This window comes from Thalassophryne amazonica, chromosome 15 (genome assembly GCF_902500255.1).
Source record: "Thalassophryne amazonica chromosome 15, fThaAma1.1, whole genome shotgun sequence".
Lineage (NCBI taxonomy): Eukaryota > Metazoa > Chordata > Actinopteri > Batrachoidiformes > Batrachoididae > Thalassophryne > Thalassophryne amazonica.
This window is the reverse complement of record NC_047117.1, coordinates 30,211,002-30,218,783: the sequence shown is the minus strand read 5'-3', so window position 1 is coordinate 30,218,783 and position 7,782 is coordinate 30,211,002.

Sequence of the window (7,782 nt, the reverse complement as noted above, 5' to 3'; positions counted from 1 at the left end):
CTCATCGATTGGTTGGTGCTGGTGCACCTCTGTTTCCAGCTGTGTTGTACTTGGCAGTGAGCATTGTTGACCGCTTTCTTCAGGACACCAGGGGATTCAAGGAGCAGCTGCCTCCAGTCGGTGTAGCTGTCATGTTCCTTGCAACAAAACTCGAAGAAAGACGTCATCATAGCATCTCAGGCTTTGTTCATTTAAACACCAGGGCCTACACCTCCAGTGACATTAGAGGCATGGAGGGCATGATCCTTCAGGTGCTGAAATTCATCCTCCTTGGAAGAGTGTCCAAGGTCACTGAGGTAACTGAGTCAATTTCAGTTTCACTACATGTTACATTTACCCGGTTACACCGTTTGAGTTTATGCTTGGATGCAAAAAAGATACTTTTGTTGTCCTGAGGTGTACCAATAGCCTGTTAGCAACAATCCGTTCCTGTACAGTTGAGCAATCCATACCGAGGACCGCCTCTATACCATACATCCTTTCCAGACATGATCAGTGCCGAGTTGTCTGCGCAAAACAGTAGTTTACAGTTTGCCAAAGCTGACATGTCATTCACATATACCATAAACAGAAGTGGTCCCAGAATAGAACCCTGTGATACACCACATGTAATATACAACCCCTGGCAAAAAATTATGGAATCACCGGCCTCAGAGGATGTTCATTCAGTTGTTTAATTTTGTAGAAAAAAAGCAGATCACAGACATGACACAAAACTAAAGTCATTTCAAATGGCAACTTTCTGGCTTTAAGAAACATTATAAGAAATCAAGAAAAAAAGATTGTGGCAGTCAGTAACAGTTACTTTTTTAGACCAAGCAGAGGAAAAAAATATGGAATCACTCAATTCTGAGGAAAAAGTTATGGAATCACCCTGTAAATTTTCATCCCCCAAATTAACACCTGCATCAAATCAGATCTGCTCATTGACATTGACCCTATGCCATGACATTGACCCTATGTGTCTTTTTGCAAGGAATGTTTTTGCAGATTTTGCTCTATGGCAAGATGCATTATCATCTTGAAAAATGATTTCATCATCCCCAAACATCCTTTCAATTGTCCAAAATATCAACATAAACTTGTGCATTTATTGATGATGTAATGACAGCCATCTCCCCAGTGCCTTTACCTGACATGCAGCCCCATATCATCAATGACTGTGGAACTTTACATGTTCTCTTCAGGCAGTCATCTTTATAAATCTCATTGGAAAGGCACCAAACAAAAGTTCCAGCATCATCACCTTGCCCAATGCAGATTTGAGATTCATCACTGAATATGACTTTCATCCAGTCATCCACAGTCCACAATTGCTTTTCTTTAGCCCATTGTAACCTTGTTTTTTTCTGTTTAGGTGTTAATGATGCCTTTCGTTTAGCTTTTCTGTATGTAAATCCCATTTCCTTTAGGCGGTTTCTTACAGTTCGGTCACAGACGTTGACTCCAGTTTCCTCCCATTTGTTCCTCATTTGTTTTGTTGTACATTTTTCGATTTTTGAGACATATTGCTTTAAGTTTTCTGTCTTGACGCTTTGATGTCTTCCTTGGTTTACCAGTATGTTTGCCTTTAACAACCTTCCCATGTTGTTTGTATTTGGTCCAGAGTTTAGACACAGCTGACTGTGAACAACCAACATCTTTTGCAACATTGCGTGATGATTTACTCTCTTTTAAGAGTTTGATAATCCTCTCCTTTGTTCCAATTGACATCTCTTGTGTTGGAGCCATGATTCATGTCAGTCCACTTGGTGCAACAGCTCTCCAAGGTGTGTTCACTCCTTTTTAGATGCAGACTAACGAGCAGATCTGATATGATGCAGGGGTTAGTTTTGGGGATGAAAATTTACAGGGTGATTCCATAATTTTTTCCTCAGAATTGAGTGATTCCATATTTTTTTCCTCTGCTTGGTCTAAAAAGTAACCGTTACTGACTGCCACAATCTTTTTTTCTTGATTTCTTATAGTGTTTCTTAAAGCCAGAAAGTTGCCATTTGAAATGACTTTAGTTTTGTGTCATGTCTGTGATCTGCTTTTTTTTCTGCAAAATTAAACAACTGAATGAACATCCTCCGAGGCCGGTGATTCCATAATTTTTGCCAGGGGTTGTAGCATTTCCTGTGTGCTTGCTCTGGGGGTTGGTAGGGTTAAACCTTACTTGTGTGAAGCGCCTTGAGGCAACTTCTTTGTGATTTGGTGCTATATAAATGAAAACAATTGAATAGCATTCATCAGAAGTAGTACCACTGACATGGATTAGTTGTTTCCTAGCTGATAACGCTTTGTAACACAATCCTAGCATATTATGTTTTTGTAACAATATGTATCAAATGCTTTCTGTAGGTCTAACATATCAGTGTGGTCACCCTTATCACGTTCCTGCATCTTAAAATCATAAATCAAACAAGTATCAGTTGAATAAGCTGAGCGAAAGTCCGAATTCTTGACACACTTGTTTCCTATAAAACTAAACCAAACCTACCAGACCCTGTAGAGCATCAAAACAGCATTTGTTACAAATGTTAAAATGATTGGCAACAGTGCCTTTGTCAAAGTATTGTTAATTTTGAGACCAATATTACTGACTTTGGTCTTACATTTAGACAAACTACCGAGATCTTTCAAGAGCTGCTGTAGCTTTTTCAGATTGTTCTTATTATATTAACTACATTTATATAATACTCTGATTTGGCTTTAGCTTTTTAAAATTTTACCAGATTTCTGTAAAACAAATTTATCATCATCTTCCTGATTTTTTTATTTTCTTTTTTTTCTTTTTTTATTTTATGAATTTGCTCAAGAATTGATCATGGTTTCTAATACGTTCCAGAGTTTCAGCTGAGATGCAAAGTTCAGTTCTTTAATTCAGCTTAATATCTTTATGGGGATCAATAGTGTCTATAAAATTGACAGAAATGGTTTTAAACCTATCATACCTCACAAACACCTATGCAATTACTAACGGACAAATGAGTATTTCCTAAATCTTCTCACAACCTTTGCTTGTAATAATATTTCATTGAGTGTAACTTCATATTATGTTTGTTGATTACAGCTGGCTTTGCTTTATGTGTACATTAACGTGATCACTGACTCCAGTATCAACAACACCATATTGACATAGTCAAAGAATAGAACTGCATGACATGCATTTGTGATTCTGGTCAGAACATAATGAACTGTTAAAATCTACATGAATGCATAAAATTGTTCCAAACACCAACCAACACCCTATGCAACTTCAGAATGTTTGTGTTGACATCACTGAGTATAATGGTTTCATATTCAGTCAGATTACAGTCTGAGCAACTGTAATTTAATTTGAGGAGAAATATTTCATTTGATTGTTTTAAAAGTAACGGTTTCTGATGAAAATAATGTAACAAAAACTGAATATATTCCCATTACTAAATGGGAAGTTATGCAAGATTCTTCCTTTTACACTCAAAATCTTTTTTGTTTCAAGTGTATCTTTTTTATACCGTTTTGGATTTTTTTTTAACACTAGTTATTTTGAGTTATTAATTTATTAATCTCTGTTTTGTTTGGTTTCTCCTGCTGCTGTAACAATATCCAGTTAACTCATAATTATATTATGTTATTATACCTCTATAGCATGTTACCGGCGGAGATCAATCAATCAATCAATTTTTTTATATAGCGCCAAATCACAACAAACAGTTGCCCCAAGGCGCTTTATATTGTAAGGCAAGGCCATACAATAATTATGTAAAACCCCAACGGTCAAAATGACCCCCTGTGAGCAAGCACTTGGCTACAGTGGGAAGGAAAAACTCCCTTTTAACAGGAGGAAACCTCCAGCAGAACCAGGCTCAGGGAGGGGCAGTCCTCTGCTGGGACTGGTTGGGGCTTCATGCATCATGGGAACCCCCCAGCAGTCTATGTCTATAGCAGCATAACTAAGGGATGGTTCAGGGTCACCTGATCCAGCCCTAACTATAAGCTTTAGCAAAAAGGAAAGTTTTAAGCCTAATCTTAAAAGTAGAGAGGGTGTCTGTCTCCCTGATCTGAATTGGGAGCTGGTTCCACAGGAGAGGAGCCTGAAAGCTGAAGGCTCTGCCTCCCATTCTACTCTTACAAACCCTAGGAACTACAAGTAAGCCTGCAGTCAGAGCGAAGCGCTCTATTGGGGTGATATGGTACTACGAGGTCCCTAAGATAAGATGGGACCTGATTATTCAAAACCTTATAAGTAAGAAGAAGAATTTTAAATTCTATTCTAGAATTAACAGGAAGCCAATGAAGAGAGGCCAATATGGGTGAGATATGCTCTCTCCTTCTAGTCCCCGTCAGTACTCTAGCTGCAGCATTTTGAATTAACTCAAGGCTTTTTAGGGAACTTTTAGGACAACCTGATAATAATGAATTACAATAGTCCAGCCTAGAGGAAATAAATGCATGAATTAGTTTTTCAGCATCACTCTGAGACAAGACCTTTCTGATTTTAGAGATATTGCGTAAATGCAAAAAAGCAGTCCTACATATTTGTTTAATGTGCGCTTTGAATGACATATCCTGATCAAAAATGACTCCAAGATTTCTCACAGTATTACTAGAGGTCAGGGTAATGCCATCCAGAGTAAGGATCTGGTTAGACACCATGTTTCTAAGATTTGTGGGGCCAAGTACAATAACTTCAGTTTTATCTGAGTTTAAAAGCAGGAAATTAGAGGTCATCCATGTCTTTATGTCTGTAAGACAATCCTGCAGTTTAGCTAATTGGTGTGTGTCCTCTGGCTTCATGGATAGATAAAGCTGGGTATCATCTGCGTAACAATGAAAATTTAAGCAATACCGTCTAATAATACTACCTAAGGGAAGCATGTATAAAGTGAATAAAATTGGTCCTAGCACAGAACCTTGTGGAACTCCATAATTAACTTTAGTCTGTGAAGAAGATTCCCCATTTACATGAACAAATTGTAATCTATTAGACAAATATGATTCAAACCACCGCAGCGCAGTGCCTTTAATGCCTATGGCATGCTCTAATCTCTGTAATAAAATTTTATGGTCAACAGTATCAAAAGCAGCACTGAGGTCTAACAGAACAAGCACAGAGATGAGTCCACTGTCCGAGGCCATAAGAAGATCATTTGTAACCTTCACTAATGCTGTTTCTGTACTATGATGAATTCTAAAACCTGACTGAAACTCTTCAAATAGACCATTCCTCTGCAGATGATCAGTTAGCTGTTTTACAACTACCCTTTCAAGAATTTTTGAGAGAAAAGGAAGGTTGGAGATTGGCCTATAATTAGCTAAGATAGCTGGGTCAAGTGATGGCTTTTTAAGTAATGGTTTAATTACTGCCACCTTAAAAGCCTGTGGTAGATCCGCGGGCTCTAGGTTGGGTAGTCTTTATAAAATAGGTACTGACATTTCAAGGGAGGTTATAAATCAAGCAAAGCTTGTATAATCAGTTTGAATGCAGTGTGAGTCTAGAATGTGTTTAGAACCTTAGACCTCAAAAATGTTTAGTTGAGGAACTCAACCCTTTTATTTCCTGTTAATTGTGTATTTTAATTTACTGGCTTAATGTATTTATAAATTGTTCAGGTTCTTGTTACCATATACACACTACTACTGTTATTATTGTATTTTATTATTAACTTCAAGTTTGTCATTTTATTGTTAAATGGATCAAAGTGGAAATAAGTGTTTTCACTTTCTTGTCATTATTTTTTAACATATTTGCAATTAAATTGTGTACTTACATCAAACTTACTAAAATCACGCACGCATGCACTCAAGCTTTTAATATGGCGCGTATAATATGTGTGTGTAATACGGCTGGAATGGCATGTTAGTCTAGAATGTAATTAGCAAAGTTAGCTAATATCCGTAGTTCACCAAAAATATTAGTCCGATCAATGGTCAGTTTTGGTACCGTTCATTCTTGACCCAAAATACATAAGCATACCAAACAGCATATGTCAGCTGTCCCCAGTCACATGCACACAGAGCTTTTTGTTTTGTTTTGTTTTTTTTGGGGGGGGGGGGGGGATTGCATTCTGCTGCAAGCAGGTGCTTTTAATTTTTACACACAAACAGAGATGGTGGCAGAAGACATCAAAAGCAATAGTCTCACTCATGGTAAAGGCAACATGACACTTAACCAATTGTACTACAAAAGCACAAATCAATAACACTAACATGAACCACAATAACAACATTTAAAAGCCCAAAACCCCAAACTCCCATGGTGCATTGCAGCACAATGTCCAGTGTTTACAAGTTAGAAGAAATTCCTAATTTCTCCACAAATATTAGTCCACTGAACTTTCCGTTTTAGCAGCATTCATCCTTAACCCAAAATACACAAGCATACTAAACGGCAAATATCAGCTGTTCCCGGTTTTTGCGTGATCAAAGCCATAGGCATGCATGCACACAGAGGCCACTTGGCTATTATAATATAGATGGGTTAACATAAAGCATTCTGGTGCCTTACTGCCCACTGCTGGGCATTATCCGTGTAGACCAGAGGTCTCAAACTGATTCCAGAAAGAGCCATGAGGGTGCAGGTTTTCTTTGTAACCACCCACACTACCAGGTAATTAACTGATTCCATCTGCTCAAAGTGATGTTAATCACTGGTGGGGTGACTGATTGCAAAGAAAACCTACACTGTCTTGGTGCTCGGCGTCTAGTTTGAGCATCTGAGGGATGTCCCTTCTAACCTGGAACCTGAAGTCCCTGTTCCACATGCATCAGCATTTCCCACTCCTACAGAGTCTGTGGATTATGAAGATGAAGATGTCTGTCGGGCATTCTCATTTGACCTCCTTTCAACTACCATCCAGACTGTGGACACAAAGGATGACCCCATGTTCTGCAGCTATTATGTGGAGGACATCTACAGATACCTCCGACAGCTTGAGGCTGTCAAACCTGATTATCAGCAGGGTCAGGAGGTCAGTGAGACGATGAGGGCTATTCTCATGCATGGTGAAGGTGCACCTGTTTCCAGCTGCTGCTGGACACTTTGTACTTGGTAGTGAGTATTGTGCAAGGAGTAGCTGTCACTAGTTGGTGTAGCTGCCCTGTTCCTTGCAAGAAAGTATGAAGAAAGAATTGTTGCAAGATGGCAGACTATGTTCACTTTAACAACAGGTCCTACACCTCCAGCCACATCAGAGTCATGGAGGGCATGATGCTTCACCTTGGTATTACTTGAATAACTAACAATTTTATTTATCTCAACATTAAAACGTTTTATCCATGTTCAATGCAGATGGCAGGGGTCCCGAACACGGGAGAATAAGGAGAAGAACTAATATTTCATGAAAGTTGTGTAATTAAAAGCATAAGATTGAAGAACAAATGTGAATATTCTGTTAAATTCACAATAAAACATATTTTACATATGCCTCTACAGAGCCACAAATATCTGGACGGTGACTCAGATTTTGTAATTTTGTCTTTTAATTTGTAAATGGTCTTTTACCAAAGTGGAGTTGAAATGAAATCAGGGTGTGTTTGTAGTGTAGATTTTCACATTTAATTTAAGGGGTTTTACAAAAGTAAAAGCCTATTAGAAATTTCAGCAACTTGTATAGTCTATACAGTTCCTTAAGTAATCAGGGAGACTAACACAAAAGGATTAAAACAGGTTTTAAGGTGCAGATGTTGCACCAAACAGGGTCCTCTTTCCAGTCAAAGCTCAGGCTTTCAGAGGAACCATTCTGCAACTCAAAATTTTTGTCACAGTTCTTTCTGGAAATTGCATAGTTTGCTGCAAGTTATTTGTCACTGAAA